Below are 17,755 nucleotides of genomic sequence, written 5' to 3'. Positions count from 1 at the left end.
GATGCCTTAATGTTAATTGAAACAAGGAAATGTTATTCTCTCAGTGTAACGGGCAGCTCTTCTCTCTATCAGCCCTTTACCTCCTCGGGAGTCTTCTCCTATTTCATGGAAGCACTCATGCATCTGTCCCAGAATTATGTCAGTCTGGCTCCCAAGAAAAGTCCTTTTCTTAAGACAATCTGAAGTGAGTCATTTATTACGTCGATGTGAAGAAGCAGTAAAACCAAACTGCACAACGTTGCAGTCATAGCCAAATAGGAATAGTTCTGAACAGAGCTTAAAAATATGTATGACCGTTTGTTTGCCTGTTTTTCATGTCGTTTTGGTATTAATTCGTGTCACATATCAGTTTGCAAACAATGTAAAAAAAAATATATATATATATTAATTGAATGAATAAAGCTGCATACAAACATGATCTCTTTCTTGAGTAAGGCAGCTCCAAAATGCAGGTGTTTCAGCCTAGCTCAGTGCATTCTGTGGTGCAGGGTAGCCTAGCCTAGTGGTTAGAGCGTTGGGCTAGTAACCGAAAGGTTGCAAGTTCAAATCCCCGAGCTGACAAGGTACAAATCTGTCGTTCTGCCCCTGAACAAGGCAGTTAACCCACTGTTCCTAGGCCGTCATTGAAAATAAGAATTTGTTCTTAACTGACTTGCCTAGTTAAATAAAGGTTAAATGTAAGTCGCTCTGGATAAGAGCGTCTGCTAAATGACTTAAATGTAAATGTGGAGGGGCAGCCAGCGAAAATACAGAGCGTAGGCATTGGTAATCTTCTCTATTTGCGCCGTGATAGGCTCAAGCAGTCATCATGAATCACGTCGACAATCTACTGGCAAATCCTTTTCAAACCTTGGTACTATATGAAGAGAAATTATAGATAACACGTATCGGTGTTCATCGGCCATTGGACATAAACATTACACAAGTCGGAAATCGCAAGTTCAACTAGTGTTTTGGAAGGACAATGGCTAACTGCAAGCGCCGCAAAGCAATCACTGTTTTGCTTCCCCTGCCTGCTATTAGGTAGAGAGGATGTGTGGTGCAAGTCTGGATTTAAGGATTTAAAACATCTGTCTGAAAGTGTCTCTTTTCCGAGCTTAAAAGTATAAACATTCACACGCAACACCATGGACCAGAAAAGGTTGAATACATTGGCCGTGTTTTGAACGGTCATCCAAGTCGGCAACTCAGACTTCTTTCTAGAGCTCCGACCTGAAGATCACTGACATCATGATTAAACCTTGTTTTTTTTTTAGTTCCCAGTTGTCTTGAAAGCACCATAAATCCAGAGTGATGACAAAGTTTGCCCACAAGAAGGACCGCCGCACCACCTTCCTGTTCAAGTGAGCGCAGCACAACAACATATGTCTTGTATACTGCTGCATAAATTATGTAATATGCCAGGGAGATATGTATACAGTAGCTAAGAAAGTAATACTAAGTGTATCTTGTGTAGTACGCTTTTAGTAGCCGATGTGTCTCACCCAAAGAATTTGGTCCCTCTCCCCCTCAGAACTACTGTTCTGACATTGTGGTGCACATGTAGCCTATAGCCTGTTTAAGATAAATGTCATTGAATATTGTAAGAGCTTTAATTTTCTGCTTTTATTCCACTGTTATTGAACCTATGGTTCTGACTTGGTGTAGAGGGAGAATAATGTAAGAACGGCCCATGTTCTGAATTCTGTCGCTTTACATTTCAGAAAGGCGATCACACAGAGAGAGAGAGAAGACTTAACCAGATAACTAGACGCACTTGTTCATATGGCCTACTTTCTATCCCTCATCCATCCTTCTCCAGTTGTGTAATGTACTTAAGTAAAAATACTTTTAAGTAGTATTTTATTAAAGTATCTGTACTTTACTATTTATATTTTTTGATTACTTTTACTTTTACTTCACAACATTCCTAAAGAAAATAATGTACTTTTTACTCCATAAATTTTCCCAGACACCCAAAAGTACTTGTTACATTTTGAATTCTTAGCAGGACAAGAAAATGGTCCAATTCACGCACTTATCAAGAGAACATCCCTGGTCATCGCTACTGCCTCTGATCTGGCGGACTCACTAAACACACGTGCATAATTTGTAAATGATGTCTGAGTGTGCCCCTTGTTTGCTTAATATAAGGAATTTGACATTATTTATATTTTTACTTTTGATACTTAAGTATATTATAGCAATTTACTTTTCTTTTTATAATTAAGTATATTTAAAACCAAATACTTTTACTCAAGTAGTATTTTACTAGTTGACTTTCACTTTTACTTGAGTCATTTTCTATTCAGGTACAGTGGGGCAAAAAAGTATTTAGTCAACCACCAATTGTGCAAGTTCTCCCACTTAAAAAGATGAGAGAGGCCTGTAATTTTCATCATAGGTACACTTCAACTATGACAGACAAAATGAGAAAAAAAATCCAGAAAATCACATTGTAGGATTTTTAATGAATTTATTTGCAAATTATGGTGGAAAATAAGTATTTGGTCACCTACAAACAAGCAAGATTTCTGGCTCTCACAGACCTGTAACTTCTTCTTTAAGAGGCTCCTCTGTCCTCCACTCGTTACCTGTATTAATGGCACCTGTTTGAACTTGTTATCAGTATAAAAGACACCTGTCCACAACCTCAAACAGTCACACTCCAAACTTTTTCCCCCCACTGTGTCTTTACGTTTACTCAAGTATGACAGTTGGGTACTTTTTCCACGACTGACCATCTCTTACTAACCCACTGCTTAGGCATTTCTGTTCTTTGTTTGTTAAAATTCTTTGCGCTACACTGAACAAAATTATAAATGCAACATTTTCAAAGATTCTACTGAGCTCCAGTTCACATAAGGGAATCAGTAAATTGAAATAAATTTATTAGGCCCTAATCTATGGATTTCACATGACTGGGAGTACAGATATGCATCTTTTGGTCACAGATACCTAAAAAAAGGGGAAGGGACATGGATCAGAAAACCAGTCAGTATCTGGTGTGACCACCATTTGCCTCAGGCAGCGCGACATATCTCCTTCGCATAGAGTTGATCAGGCTGTTGATTGTGGTCTGTGGAATGTTGTCCCACTTCTCTTAAATGGCTGTGCCAAGTTGCTGGATATTGGCAGGAACTGGAACACCCTGTCGTACACGCCAATCCAGTGGGTTGTGCTCAATGGGTGACATGTCTGGTGAATATGCAGGCCATGGAAAAACTGGGACATTTTCAGCTTCCAGGAATTATGTACAGATTCTTGTGACATGGGGCCGTGCATTATCATGCTGAAACATGAGGTGATGGCGGTGGATGAATGGCACAACAATGGGCCTCAGGATCTCGTTACAGTATCTGTGCATTCAAATTGCCATCGATAAAATACAATTGTGTTCGTTATCCATAGCTTAAGCCTGCCCATACCATAACCCCACTGCCACCATGGGGCACTCTGTTCACAATGTTGACATCAACAAACCACTCACCCACACGACGCCATACACGCTGTCTGCCATCTGCCTAGTACAGTTGAAACCGGGATTCATCCATGAAGAGCACACTTCTCCAGCGTCCCAGTGGCCATCGAAGGTGAGCATTTGCCCATGGTTACAATGACGAACTGGAGTCAGGTCAAGACCCTGGTGAGGACGACGAGCAGGCAGATGAGCTTCCCTGAGATGGTTTCTGACAATTTGTGCAGAAATGATTCGCTTGTGCAAACCCACAGTTTCATCAGCTGTCCGGGTGGCTGGTCTCAGACAATCCCACAGGGGAAGAAGCCGGATGTGGAGGTCCTGGACTGGCATGGTTACAAGTGGTCTGCGGTTGTTTCCTAGGTTTGAGACCAACGCTGTGGCCATGGCTGTGTGAGAAGCGTGCCTGTATCTCTCACAGAACTTAAATGAGATGTACTTTCTATGTTATCTCTCCCTCTCTCTGCTCTGATAGACATGAGAGCCTGCAACTCTCATCTTTCCAGCGTTGCACTTCCTCATTTATTTCCTTACAGAACCATAGCTGCACGTAGGGTTCTGGAAGAACAAATACATTTGCCAAAGTTATAGAATTAATGCTGTTTGTTCAGAAAGAAATGAAATAATTCTGAATAGCCTACTACACCACAAGAAGGCCTATAATTTAGCCACAGATGATCAATAGTTTCTTTAAAAAAATAATAGCCTAGCTGTGGAGTGTAGCCCAATAACAAGCCTACAGTTGGGAATGCGCAGTAAATCTGTCAGTGAACAAACAGCATGTTGACAAAACAGGCCTTTCTCAATATTTCTAATACAATCGTGGGAATACACAGGTTGGAAAGAAAATGGCTCCTGCTGAAGAGAGAAGACTCTAATCTGTCTGCTGTAGGCTACTAACATATTTGATACATTTCCAAATATTATTTTACAAAGTAAAACGAGAGAGAGGGGCTTTTGGCACAAGTGCATTGGCCATCACCAGCAAGTGAGCTGTGCATCATTGGGAAACTGGAAAGCATTTTTAGGACTATAATTTCCTTCTCATATTGTAGCCTACAATATGTGTATTCACACACCTAGGCCTAGGCTATTGATGAATTCAAGACAGGGTTGTTTTTATTGATATTCAGATTTTCAGTTTGTCAGTGTCGAAGTAGCCTGTCATTTCCATAATTTGTGCGATATGAAAAAAGATTCTGCCCAAGTCTCCAGTCATGGAAAATGACGTAGAATTACATGAAATGCGTTTATAAAAGGGCACATTTTTCCGCAAATGCGATGATATGATGCAATGCTTTATTCGTTTACGCTGCTCGTTCCATGGGTAAGCGAATGCTCCTACCACTGTCTCTCCACAGCATCTTTGACTGGTGTATCCACAGCACTAATTTGCGAAATACAGGCTGACTACACCGCTCGCGTCGCTTGTGCAAGCGTTGCAAAATAAATTTAGAAATCTATATTATTCAATTATTGCACCCACACTGCTCGCGCACGCCAATGAGCGTCTGCATTGCCAAGGGCTAAAATAGAAGTCAGTTCTATTTGTGACGCAGATCGCGCTGCAAGTCCTGCCTCTCCCATCTCCTCATTGGTTTATAGAAGCAGGTAACCACGTGCCATTTCATCATTGGTTATACCCACGTGGGTGACTGAAAGACGAACGAGGTCAGTGGCGGTAATGCACCTAATTTATGAAAGTTGCCAATCACAATATAAAGTCAAGAGAATAAAACGCCTGGAAGGAGGAGAGATGACTAGAAACGATTCGGTTGACCATTTTATGTGTGGATTAATTGGTGGAGTAGAGGACCTTGTGCATTTCACGTAAAATAAAAACTCAATGTTTATATCCCAGGACAAATTAGCTAGCAACAGCAAGCTAGCTAAATAGGACAAATTAGCTAGCAAGTGCAAGCTAGCTAGCTAAATTGCCATAAATGTTTAATGCTTTTCGACCTGTCCTCAAATTAATATAAATGGTTCAGAGTTTGTTTTGGTATGTTAATTAACCTGCGTGTCGTGATCACGTTTGGTAGGGGGGACAAAATATATTTATGCACGATGGCGCACGCGCGCAGCCGGTTTGAGTTCCATGTTAGTAATCTCAGGCTCGTTTAGTAAAGTGTAGCCAGGATTCTCCGCCTTCTGTCTGTTTATCGTACATGTGCATGTGTGATCAAGTGTGTGTTGCTTGTGTGTGTTTGTCATTTATCTGGCGGAGCTTGTTTTCGAGTGGGGGGTTGTTCGTTGTTTTTGCGAACTAATTTTAGCTGACAACAAGCTTGTAGCATGGCTAATACTAGACAAAAATGCCTCAAAGCTCAATGCGGAAGAGGAATATATGTCAAGCACTACACTCCATGAACTACTCAAGTTCTATAAAGATCTAATAGATCTGCAGGTAAATAACTTTAAGTCCTTCCTGCAACTCTTTATGTAGGTAGGGGAAAAGGGGGGGGGGGGGTCAATGTAAATAGTCCAGCAGTCTTATGGCTTGGGGGTTGAGCCTTTTGGACCAAGACTTGGCGCTACAATACCGCTTGCCGTGCAGGAGCAGAGAGAACAGTCTATGACTTGGGTGACTGGCGTCTTTGACAATTTTTGGGGCCTTCCTCTGGCACCGCCTAGTATATACAGTTGAAGTCGGAAGTTTACATACACTTAGGTTGGAGTCATTAAAACTCGTTTTTCAACCACTCCACAAATTTCTTGATAACAAACTATAGTTTTGGCAAGTCGGTTAGGACATCTACTTTGTGCATGACACAAGTAATTTTTCCAACAATTGTTTACAGACAGATTATTTCACTAGTAATTCACTGTATCACAATTCCAGTGGGTCAGAAGTTTACATACACTAAGTTGACTGTGCCTTTAAACAGCTTGGAAAATTACATAAAATGATGTCATGGCTTTAGAAGCTTCTGATAGGCTAATTGTCATCATTTGAGTCAATCGGAGGTGTACCTGTGGATGTATTTCAAGACCTACCTTCAAACTCAGTGCCTCTTTGCTTGACATCATGGGAAAATCAAAAGAAATCAGCCAAGACCTCAGAAAAAAAATTGTAGACCTCCACAAGTCTGGTTCATCCTGGGAGCAATTTCCAAACGCCTGAAGGTACCACGTTCATCTGTACAAACAATAGTACGCAAGTATAAACACCATGGGACCACGTAGCCGTCATACCGCTCAGGAAGGAGACGCGTTCTGTCTCCTAGAGATGAATCTACTTTTGTGCGAAAAGTGCAAATCAATCCCAGAACAACAGCAAAGGACCTTGTGAAGATGCTGTAGGAAAAAGTATCTATATCCACAGTAAAACGAGTCCTATATCAACATAACCTGAAAGGCCGCTCAGCAAGGAAGAAGCCACTGCTCCAAAACTGCCATAAAAAAGCCAGACTACGGTTTGCAACTGCACATGGGGACAAAGATCTTACTTTTTGGAGAAATGTCCTCTGGTCTGATGAAACAAAAATAGAACTGTTTGGCCGTCGTTATGTTTGGAGGAAAAAGGGGGAGGCTTGCAAGCCGAAGAACACCATCCCAACCCTGAAGCACGGGGGTGGCAGCATCATGTTGTGGGGGTGCTTTGCTGCAGGAGGGACTGGTGCGCTTCACAAAATAGATGGCATCATGAGGACGGAAAATTATGTGGATATATTGAAGCAACATCTCCAGACATCAGTCAGGAAGTTAAAGCTTGCTCGCAAATGGGTCTTCCAAATTGACAATGACCCCAAGCATACTACCAAAGTTGTGGCAAAATGGCTTAAAGACAACAAAGTCAAGGTATTGGAGTGGCCATCACAAAGCCTTGACCTCAATCCTATAGACAATTTGTGGGCAGAACTGAAAAAGCGTGTGCGAGCAAGGAGGCCTACAAACCTGACTCAGTTACACCAGCTCTGTCAGGAGGAATGGGACAAAATTCACCCGACTTATTGTGGAAGCTTGTGGAAGGCTACCCGAAATGTTTGACTCAAGTTAAACAATTTAAAGGCAATGCTACCAAATACTAATTGAGTGTATGTAAACTTCTGACCCACTGGGAATGTGATGAAAGAAATTAAAGCTGAAATAAATCATTCTCTCTACTATTATTCTGACATTTCACATTCTTAAAATAAAGTGGTGATCCTAACTGACCTAAGACAGGGAATTTCTACTAGGATTAAATGTCAGGAATTGTGAAAAAACTGTGTTTAAATGTATTTGGCTAAGGTGTATGTAAACTTCCGACTTCAACTGTAGGTCCTGGATGGTAGGAAGCTTGGCCCTACTGATGTACTGGGCTGTACACACTACCCTCTGTAGTACCTTACGGTCGGATGCCGAGCAGTTGCCATTCCAGGCGGTGATGCAACCGGTCAGGATGCTCTCGATGGTGCAGTTATATAACTTTTTGAGGATCTGGGGACCCATGTTAAATCTTTTCAGTCTCCTGAGGGGGAAAAGGTGTTGTCGTGCCCACTTCACAACTGTCTTGTTGTGTTTGGACCATGATAGTTTGTTGGTGATGTGGACACCAAGGAACTTGAAGCTCTCGACCTGCTCCACTACGGTGACTAAGGTGGTATACTCCTCAATGCCATTGAGGAGTATATTCCAGTCTGTGCTAGTAAAACAGTCCTGTAGCATAGTGTCCGCGTCATCTGACCACTAACGTATTGAGCAAGTCACTGGTACTTCCTGCTTTAGTTTTTGCTTGTAAGCAGGAATCAGGACGATAGAATTATGGTCAGCTTTGCCAAATGGAGGGCAAGGGAGAGCTTTGAATGCGTCTCTGTGTGTGGAGTAAAGTTGGTCTAGAGTTTTTTTTCTTCTGGTTGCACATGTGACATGCTGGTAGAAATTAGGCTACAACAGATTTAAGTTCCCCTGCAATAAAGTTCCCGTCCACTAGGAGCCCCACTTCTGGATGATCATTTTCTTGTTTGCTTATGGCCTTATACAGCTCGTTGAGTGCGGTCTTAGTGCCAGCATCGGTTTGTGGTGGTAAATAGACGGCTACGAAAAATATAGATGAAAACTCTCTTGATAGATAGCGTGGTCTACAGTTTATCATGAGGTACTCTACCTCAGGCCAGCAATACCTCGAGACCTCTTTAATATTAGACATTGCACACCAGCTGTTATTGACAAATAGACACACACCACCACCCCTCGTCTTACCAGACGTAGCTATTCTGTCCTGCCAATGCACGGAAAACTCAGCCAACTGTATATTATCCATGTCATCGTTCAGCCACGACTCGGTGAAACATAAGATATTATAGTTGTTAATGTCCCGTTGGTAGGATAATCTTGAGCGGAGATCATCCAGTTTATTTTACAGTGATTGCACGTTGGCCAGTAGAACAGAGAGGCGGGTTACCAACTCGCGACAAATTCTCACAAGGCACCCTGATCTCCGCCCCCTGTATTTCTGTATTTTCTTCACGCTAATGACAGGGTCTTGGAGAAGCCTTTTTCCTTCGCGTCGGACTCATTAAAGAAAGAATCTTCGTCCAGTTCGAGGTGAGTAATCGCTGTTCTGATATCCAGAAGCTCTTTTCGGTCGAAAGAGACGGTAGCAGCAACATTATGTACAAAATAAGTTACAAACAGTGCAAAAAAAACACAAAATAGCACAGTTGGTTAGGAGCCCGTAAAACAGCAGCCATCCCCTCCAGCGCCATTTTCCATTCCGCTCTCTGGATGATTCCGACTGTGTATCTCTCTTAGTTGGCCAGGATATCAACCCTGATAACTGTGTCTTTAACCCATTAGATATTAATGAAGCAAACGATAAATATAATGATTGTGTTGATCCAGATTCAAATTTCCTGAAATTTACCAGAGATGAGTCTATCGCTTGTGATAACTATAATGTTAAGCAATTTAACAACCTGTATAATTCAAAGATAAGCTTATTTCCTGCCTTTAATTTGAACGTTCGCAGTCTAACTAAAAATCATGACCATTTTGTTAATTATCTGTCTTCTCTCAGTCAAAAATGTTCCATTGTTGCCCTTTCAGAAACATGGTTGACTGAAGAGACAACCATGCTTTATGACATGGCTCCTTATAATGCTGTTCACCACTGTAGAACATCAAGAGGGGGGTAGTGTCCATTTTGTTCATAAACGTTTTCAATTATTTGTAGAAGAACCTCATACTTACATCTGATAACATTGATGTTGAATCTCTTTTCATAGAAATTCCCTCCTGTTCATTTATTTGGTGGTTAAAAAAAATGTAATTGGGTGCATCTATCGGCCACCCGATTCTGACATTGGTAGTTTCATTGATATCCTTGCATCAACCTTTGATTTGATTAATAATGAAGATACAATGTGTTTTCTATTGGGTGATTACAACATAAATGTATTTAAAATTGAGAACCTATCACGTTTAAGGTAAGACCCAGATGCAGACAGTGTCGAAGTAACAAAAGTTTTTTATTCGAACAGGGGCAGGCAAAAGGACAGGTCAAGGGAAGCAGAGGTCAGTAATCCAGATAGGTGGGGTACAGGACGGCAGGCAGGGTCAGGGCAGGCAGGAATGGTCAAAACCGGGAAACTAGAAAACAGGAACTAGAGCAAAGACAGGAGCAAGGGAAAAAACACTGGTACACTTGACGGACAAAACTACAAATAGACAAACAGAGAACGGGCGACACCTGGAGGGGGGTGGAGACAATCACAAAGACAGGTGAAGCAGATCAGGGTGTGACAGAACCACTGACATCTGACTTTTTGAATACTTTATACTCCAGCTATCTGTATCCCCTCATCTATAAGCCCACAGGAGTGACCATTTCATCTGACACCCTTATTGATAATATTTTTTTTACAAATTCTTTGAATAATGTGTCTAATACAGGTATACTTTATACTGACGTTTCTGACCACTATCCACTTTTCCACTTCTCTTTGACAACTGGAAATGAACAGATGGGAATGATTAGTAGCATTAAATGTAGAATATTTAACAAAAGTAGTTGTGAGCGCTTTAAGATGTTGATTGATGATATTTCATGGGATTTTTTTTTTAAATCAGGCCGATGTGGAGTTTGCTTACCAGACTTTTCTCATCTTTCAATTCTGTATTTCACCACTGCTTTCCCTTAGTTAAACAACATAAAATAACAGCAGAAGGGTTCTGGAAACCTTGGTTTACAACCGGTTAAAAAAAAGTTGTATAAAAAATTTCTCACAAATCCCTTTCCCCTGAATTCTGCAAATTACAAAAAGTGTAAGAACAAATTTACTCAACTACTTCGGATATCCCCCAAAATATATTTTACTAACAAATTCCAAGAATCCTTAAATAATATAAAGTAAACTTGGAAAATCATCAATCAACTGTTGAATAAGAAAAAGGCATTTACAACTATTCCATCTCAATGTTTTGTTGGAAATAAGACCTATAGTGATCCTGATGTTATTTCATTTTAATTTAATAACTTTTTTGTGAATTTGGATTCCTCTCTGTCAAAGAAAATAGAGTATAGACTGATGGAAACCAGTATGAAAAGAGGGAAAGATGGATGGAAGAAGAGAACAAGAATAAGAGCAGGCTGACTGGCCAGTCCGGAGCCTCACCAGTGCTGGTGTCCGTGGTGTGGTGTCATACACCACATGAGGGCAAGGACTGACCAGCGGTTAGGGATCACACCTGTTTCCCCATCACTATTTCACATCACTGCTTACCCTGGCCAATACATTTTCAAACCTTCCTGAGATGTTGTTTGAACATTTCCTCTCATCTGTGGGGTGTTGCAGAGCTTGTAAGTCCTCTGTTGTCTTGCCCACCTTCCTTCCCTGCAGTGTGGTCCAGTGGTATGGTCAGTGAAAAAGAGAGAAAGGCAAAACGAAAGCAAAATAGCGATGGAACTCCTGAGTCCTCCTCACCCCAGAGATCTTTCTTCAACCCCTGCTTCCCCCCAGCAGCGTCATGGCAACAGCCAGGTGTCAGGTATCAGCTTACCTGGGGAGGAACAGTGGTGTCCAGTCAGACAAGCTACCATGCCTCTCACATAAAAACATCTAACAGTAACTGCCTAGCCCTAGATCTAATTCCACCTCACTGGCTGCCAGTAGTAGGCTAGTGGAAGGCCGAAATGGCCGTGTCCGAATACCCATACTAGCGTAGGCCAGTTAACATGATCTTTAGTGGCCTCCCGAGTGGCGCAGCGGTCTAAGGCACTGCATTGCAGTGCTAGAGGCGTCACTACAGACCCGGGTTCGATCCCAGGCTGTGTTGCAGCCAGCCGCAACCGGGAGACCCATGAGGCGCCGCACAATTAGCCCAGCGTCGTCCGGGTTTGGGGATGGTTTGGCCGGCCGGGATGTCCTTGTCCCATCGCACTCTAGCGACTCCTTGTGGCGGGCCGGACGCATGCACGCTGACTTTGTACGGTGTTTCGTCCGACACATTGGTGTGGCTGGCTTCCGGGTTAAGCGAGCAGTGTGTCAAGAAGCAATGCAGCTTGGCAGGGTCGTGTTTCAGAGGATGCATGGTTCTCGACCTTCGCATCTCCCTTAAGGGAGTTGATACGATGGGACAAGACTGTAACTGCCAATTGGATATCGTGAAAAAACGTACATACAAAAATAAATGACCTTTATGAATTATGAAGCCTTTAAGTGTTTTTTATTATTACATCAATTCTTTAAAATTCACAAAAAGAGACGTTAGCTGATGAAGATTATCTCATAGAACAAAACGTATAAGATTTCCTAAGTCTGTGTTTACCACAGACCTTATTTTCTGTGTTTATTCCAAAACTCTATTCTTTCCCCATTCCTTCTAAATAGTATGCAAAAAAATAAAGTTTTATAGTGTGTGAAATTTCGAAAATACTACTCTGAATGAGTAATCTAATGCGCGATTGCGTTGACTCCCGCCATTCGCTCATTCTTCTTCTTTGGGATTTGGTTGGCGGATCGCATCCAATTTTTAGGTGAATACACCGCCGCCTACTGTCAAGGCCTACCTACATTCAACTCTCTTCATTCGTCCTGTTCCTCTAAGAAAGTGAAATATAACCCTAGACACCTCCACCTTCACTCATTAAAACCCTACTACCCTATTCCACTACGTTGACCCTATCTACTCCTGCACCATGCCAACGGCCTGGGAGGATGGGATACCACCCCTCAACACACCCTGGAACTCTTCTGAAGTCAAATCTTGTATACCCAAATATTTCTCTGCAGCTACCACCACAACATACATTCTCTGTGATTTACGTTCCAATTCCTGCGGTACAGTTAATAACCATTGCTATGAATGCCCTATCCCTCTGTGCTGGCACAAATCTACCACTCACTGGCATCTTCTAAGGATCCCTCACCCTGACCCATCCTCCTCCACTTTCTTCACTGCCTCAGCATACGACATCCTTTGCACTACTCTGACTTTGGCCACTTCAACCTGCCTCTGGACCCCTTCCAATCCCCAGCAACATGAGCACCCCTACAGTTGACATACATAACTTTATCCACCAATACTACACAATTCTGCACACTTCCCACATCTTGGAATCTCCCTCCTACACTGCTGCAACATGACCATGTGGCACCTGAAACCGCACAATGGATTCTGACAACTGATATCCTAACATGACTTTGTCTGGTAGAGACTCAAAACTCAAAAGGACTGACAATGACGCCTCTGTTTCACCACGCTCCCCACCTCTTCTACGTTGCACCAAACAGCAGGCGTCACAAACACCAGGAATTTTCCATTTCAATTGCTCCACCTCCGCACTTAACTTTACCCTAGAATTCACTCCTTTCAATGGTGCCCTGTTCCTAAGAGCAAAGCAAGAAACTGATATTGACCCAAGTTGGCTGACACTGAACACAAACAAATATCACAAGTCCACTACAGATTACCTTCACTGATTCAACTAACCCCAACTCCTTTCTCACCCACCATGAAACCACAAATGGATCAGCCAAAGGGTAAGGGTCCACTTTCTCCAAAAATTCCACTCCACTTCTAATTTATTTATAAAGCACTTTTTACATCAGCAGATGTCACAAAGTGCTTATACAGAAATCCAACCTAAAACCCAAACAGCAAGCAATGCAGATGTAGAAGCACGGTGGCTAGGAAAAACTCCCAAGAAAGGCAGGAACCTAAGAAGAGACCTAGAGAGGAACCAGGCTCTGAGGGGTGGCCAGCCCTCTTCTGGCTGTGCCAGGTGGAGATTATAAGAGTACATGGCCATTAAGGCCAGATTGTTCTTCAAGATGTTCAAACGTTCACAGATGACCAGAAGAGTCTAATAATAATCACAGTAGTTGTAGAGGGTACAACAGAACAGTACCTCAGGAGTAAATGTCAGTTGGCTTTTCATAGCCGAGAATTCAGAGGTTGAGACAGCAGGTGCGGGAGAGAGAGAGAGGGAGAGTCGAAAACAGCAGGTCCTGGACAAGGTAGCACGTCTAGTGAACAGGTCAGGGTTCCATAGCCGCAGGCAGAACAGTTGAAGCTGGAGCAACAGCACAATCAGGTGGACCATTGACAGCCCGGAGTCATCAGGCCGGGTAGACATGGTCCTAGGGCTAATGTCCTCCGGGACAGGAGGAAGGGAGCTTCTTCCTTGTCATGTCTGACACAATTCTTCCTCAACATACATCTTCCTACTCGGCTCTTCTTCTTCCTCGCTGTCTATAATCACATCTATCCGTTCACCATGCTCAAGCTGCGCCTCCATCCGCTGTATTGCTTGCAGAGCACACACTGATGCCGTTTCTCCAAAACCCAACTTCTGTTCCGTAGCCCATTTTACAAGTCAGGCTATCTCTGACCTCTCCCTGCTTTCTTTTTCTTCCAAATCCATTTGTTCATTTTGGTACAGTGTGTCAATTTATCTGATTATCAGCTGTTATCAAACACCTGAGTCAGAAAAGATGAGTGAATTCTACTCATAGAGAATGATAGAGGCCAAAATGACGTTTTAGCATGAGCAGCGCCATAAGAGAAATAATAAGGGCGTCTTTTTGTAGTCACTAACTCCGCTATGGATCGTTGGACAAATAATGGGGGAAAATAATAGCATTTTTGTAGGGTTTTTGGATAAACGCTGAAAATAATGTCAGTGGCACGCGTTTGTCATGTAGCGAGAGTCGAGTGAAGACAGAACGGATTCGGTTCAGTCCAGTCAGTCATCCTGATGAATCCTTCCCAGCTAGCTAGTTTATGCTTTTGGCTAGAAACTTCAGCGAGAATTTAAACTTGTCTGCCTACGTTGGGAGTGTTCAGAATCATTCCATTTTTATCTGACTATTTAATTTTCTTTAGTAGTTTAGACATTAATGGTGAAAATCACTACAATAAATGTGGTTTAGCACCCTGGCCTGATATTGGCTACACTATCTATCAACTTCCCTCTCCTTACAGCAAGTGGGATCGAAGGACACTGTGCCCATGTTGCTGTGTTGTCGGCAGTGTAGTGTAGACTGTATCACAGTGACATCCAGATGGTTACTAACAATATTACAAGTTATTTATTGCGTAGAAATAACTGTCCTACTCTAATTAAAATCACGCTGGATGGAACAAATTGGAGATGGTGACCAATACTAAAAGTTATTTCTCCCTCGCCCATCAAAATAAACATTTTACAAGTTTTAACTAGCGTCATGCTACTGCTGTTGCCAGCATAAACTATCTGGGAAGGGCTTATCAGGATGATGACTGAACCGAATCCATGATCTCAACTCAAAGCTGTGCGACATACGTCTTCCATTTGTCCACCAAGCGTGTCTGTATAGCCTCTCCCGTTTCCAATGGGTTGTAGCCTCAATGGCGCTGCCCATGTTGTCAAAGAGACTATAATAGCACAGATATAAAGATGGGTCCTCTATCTATCTCTCTGATTCTACTAGATCGAATGCCGAAATTAGTATGCAGTTTAAGTATGTAGTATGCTACTATGGGTATTCGGACACCGCCACTGTCTTTATGATTTGCAGGAGTTGGAATGTTCTGGTGAAGGTCACTTTCACTTTGAAGGTCACTTTCAAAATGTCTACCCTGTTCTGTATGGATTTTGAGGTGTGCTCCAAAATGAGAAATATAGGAGTGGTGGTAAACACACAATAGGCCTTGGCAGGCAGGCATAGCACAGCAGATCCAAGTCAAAGGGACATGAATGCAGTGTTGTATTTAATGAGTTGTTTTGCCACATGGTGGCGCTGAGTAACAACTCAATATTACCTCATGGCCTGTTACTGTGCAGTACGTGCTCTGAGTCTAGTATTATGTGTTCTATTATGGCATGTGGAACATTGTGGAACACATTGCCTTATAAGCTAAATGAAAAGAAGCCTCCTAATAGTAGTGCACTGTACATCAGCGTGTGTGAGATAAAGCTACCCTATGAATTTATTTTGAGAAAGCAAAGCACTTATGCAGATGCATGTGATGCAAGTGTAAAAAGCATTGTTTGCTGTTGATTAAGGCTGAGACATCACTGTGCAGGTGTTGTTTTGTATTGACTTCCTCCTGGTGGCTCTGGTAATTGCTGGATCATGGTCTGACTAGCGAGAAGAGGCCCTTGTATCCAACCACAGCTCGTCTGATGTATTTAGATGGGAGGGAGCGCCGCTCATCCCTATAATACCCTAATCAGCATTCACACCTCGCCGGGATGATTCGAGACAATGGCTTTTTATTGTGGAAGTGATCTCATTGCAGAGTGGCAGAATCAGCCTTTTACAGCCCATCTCCTCCAGGCCTCATCCATCACTGGGTGTCCAGGAGACAGAGGTGGCGGACACACACTAACTCACTTAGAGAAAGTGACATATAGGGATGTCACTCACACACTAACTCACTTTGGGAAGGTGACATATTGGGATGTCACACGCCATTACTAACTCACTTAGACGCAGCCAATGTAGCTAATTTTTGGGGGGCTGCCCGACTCCCACGATGCCCCATTTCAGCTTGAATGACTGGTAAGTAAACTGATGGATGCTTTTCTGGGAGATGTCGGCTACACTCATTCTTTCATCCATCCGTCCATTCATCTTGAGTATGCTCTGTGCAATTAGTCTCACAGCTGACACTCTGACCTGGGCCATCCTCTCCTCCTCCCCTTTTCTCTTGTCTCATCCCCTCTTGTCCTCTCTACTCTCCTCTTGAAAATGTGTTTTCTTAACTTTTGTTATAATGAAGAGAGTACTTGACAATTACAATGCACAATTCTGTAGTCACCGTGTCTGAATCCTATTTGTAGATGTAATGAGCGCTCACTGCATTTGTAATAACCAGTAATGATATATTGATATTTAAAGCCATGCAACCGCAGCTAATGCTTCCATTATTGACTCTGAACACAATAGTTGAGCGTGTAATGCAATAGAAATGTTTGCTCCATCCTTCTGTACTCTGAAAATGAAAGACACAATGGTTCATCGTGATTTTAATTCTCCAATTACTTTTTTTCTGTAATGAACGTCTACACTCATCCTTTTGAGTGATGATTTGTAATTCATTTAGTTACATTGTGCTGGATGAAATCATTAACGCGTACTGAGAACGGTTTCACTTGGATTGAATTTGTTTTCCTTTGAAGGAATATAATGTAATAGTGTGACTTGCAACTCAGTCCTAGCATTACATGTAGGTGTCTATCGACAGACCCACGTTCCCATAGGGGTTATTTATAAAAATTCTAATTTATCTCCACCATATAGCAGATATACCCCTCTATACCCATGTTAATGGCAATCGTTCAATCTTATGTTTTGGTACTGAAGCAATTATAAACCAGGTTGATATTTCAATAATTATTTTCTTATTTGTGCCTAGTTTTCCCTGTTAGGTTTGTGCTGTAACATGCAGTCTGTGATTGTCTCTGTGACTGTGTCATAAAAGGCAATAATCCTGGCAGGCTGTCACAATCTTTGACTGAGAGGAAGTCAGGTGCCTGCGTTCATTCATTTGCGTCCTGAAAAACCTTGACACACTGTTCCCAGGGGTGGATTTTAGACTTCATTAAAACAATGTACTTAATTATGGATCCTCTATTATGGGACACTCCCCCTCCTCCCAGCCCAGACACTTCCTACTCACCTGTCCAATAGGCACGCCTCAATCCAACAATCATGGCCACCTTGGGACAGGAGGCGCTGCCATAGACAATGGTTCAAAGTGACAGCAGCCTGTTGTCTGACATAAGTCACTCCGGTAGCCTCTGGGTGTCTATAATTTATACTAAGGTCCCACAGAGTGCCTCCATCTTTCTCTACTCCACCTCTTCTCTTCTCCTCACTGATCACC

The sequence above is a fragment of the Salvelinus namaycush genome, chromosome 24 (genome assembly GCF_016432855.1).
Source record: "Salvelinus namaycush isolate Seneca chromosome 24, SaNama_1.0, whole genome shotgun sequence".
Lineage (NCBI taxonomy): Eukaryota > Metazoa > Chordata > Actinopteri > Salmoniformes > Salmonidae > Salvelinus > Salvelinus namaycush.
This window is presented reverse-complemented; position numbering follows the sequence as displayed.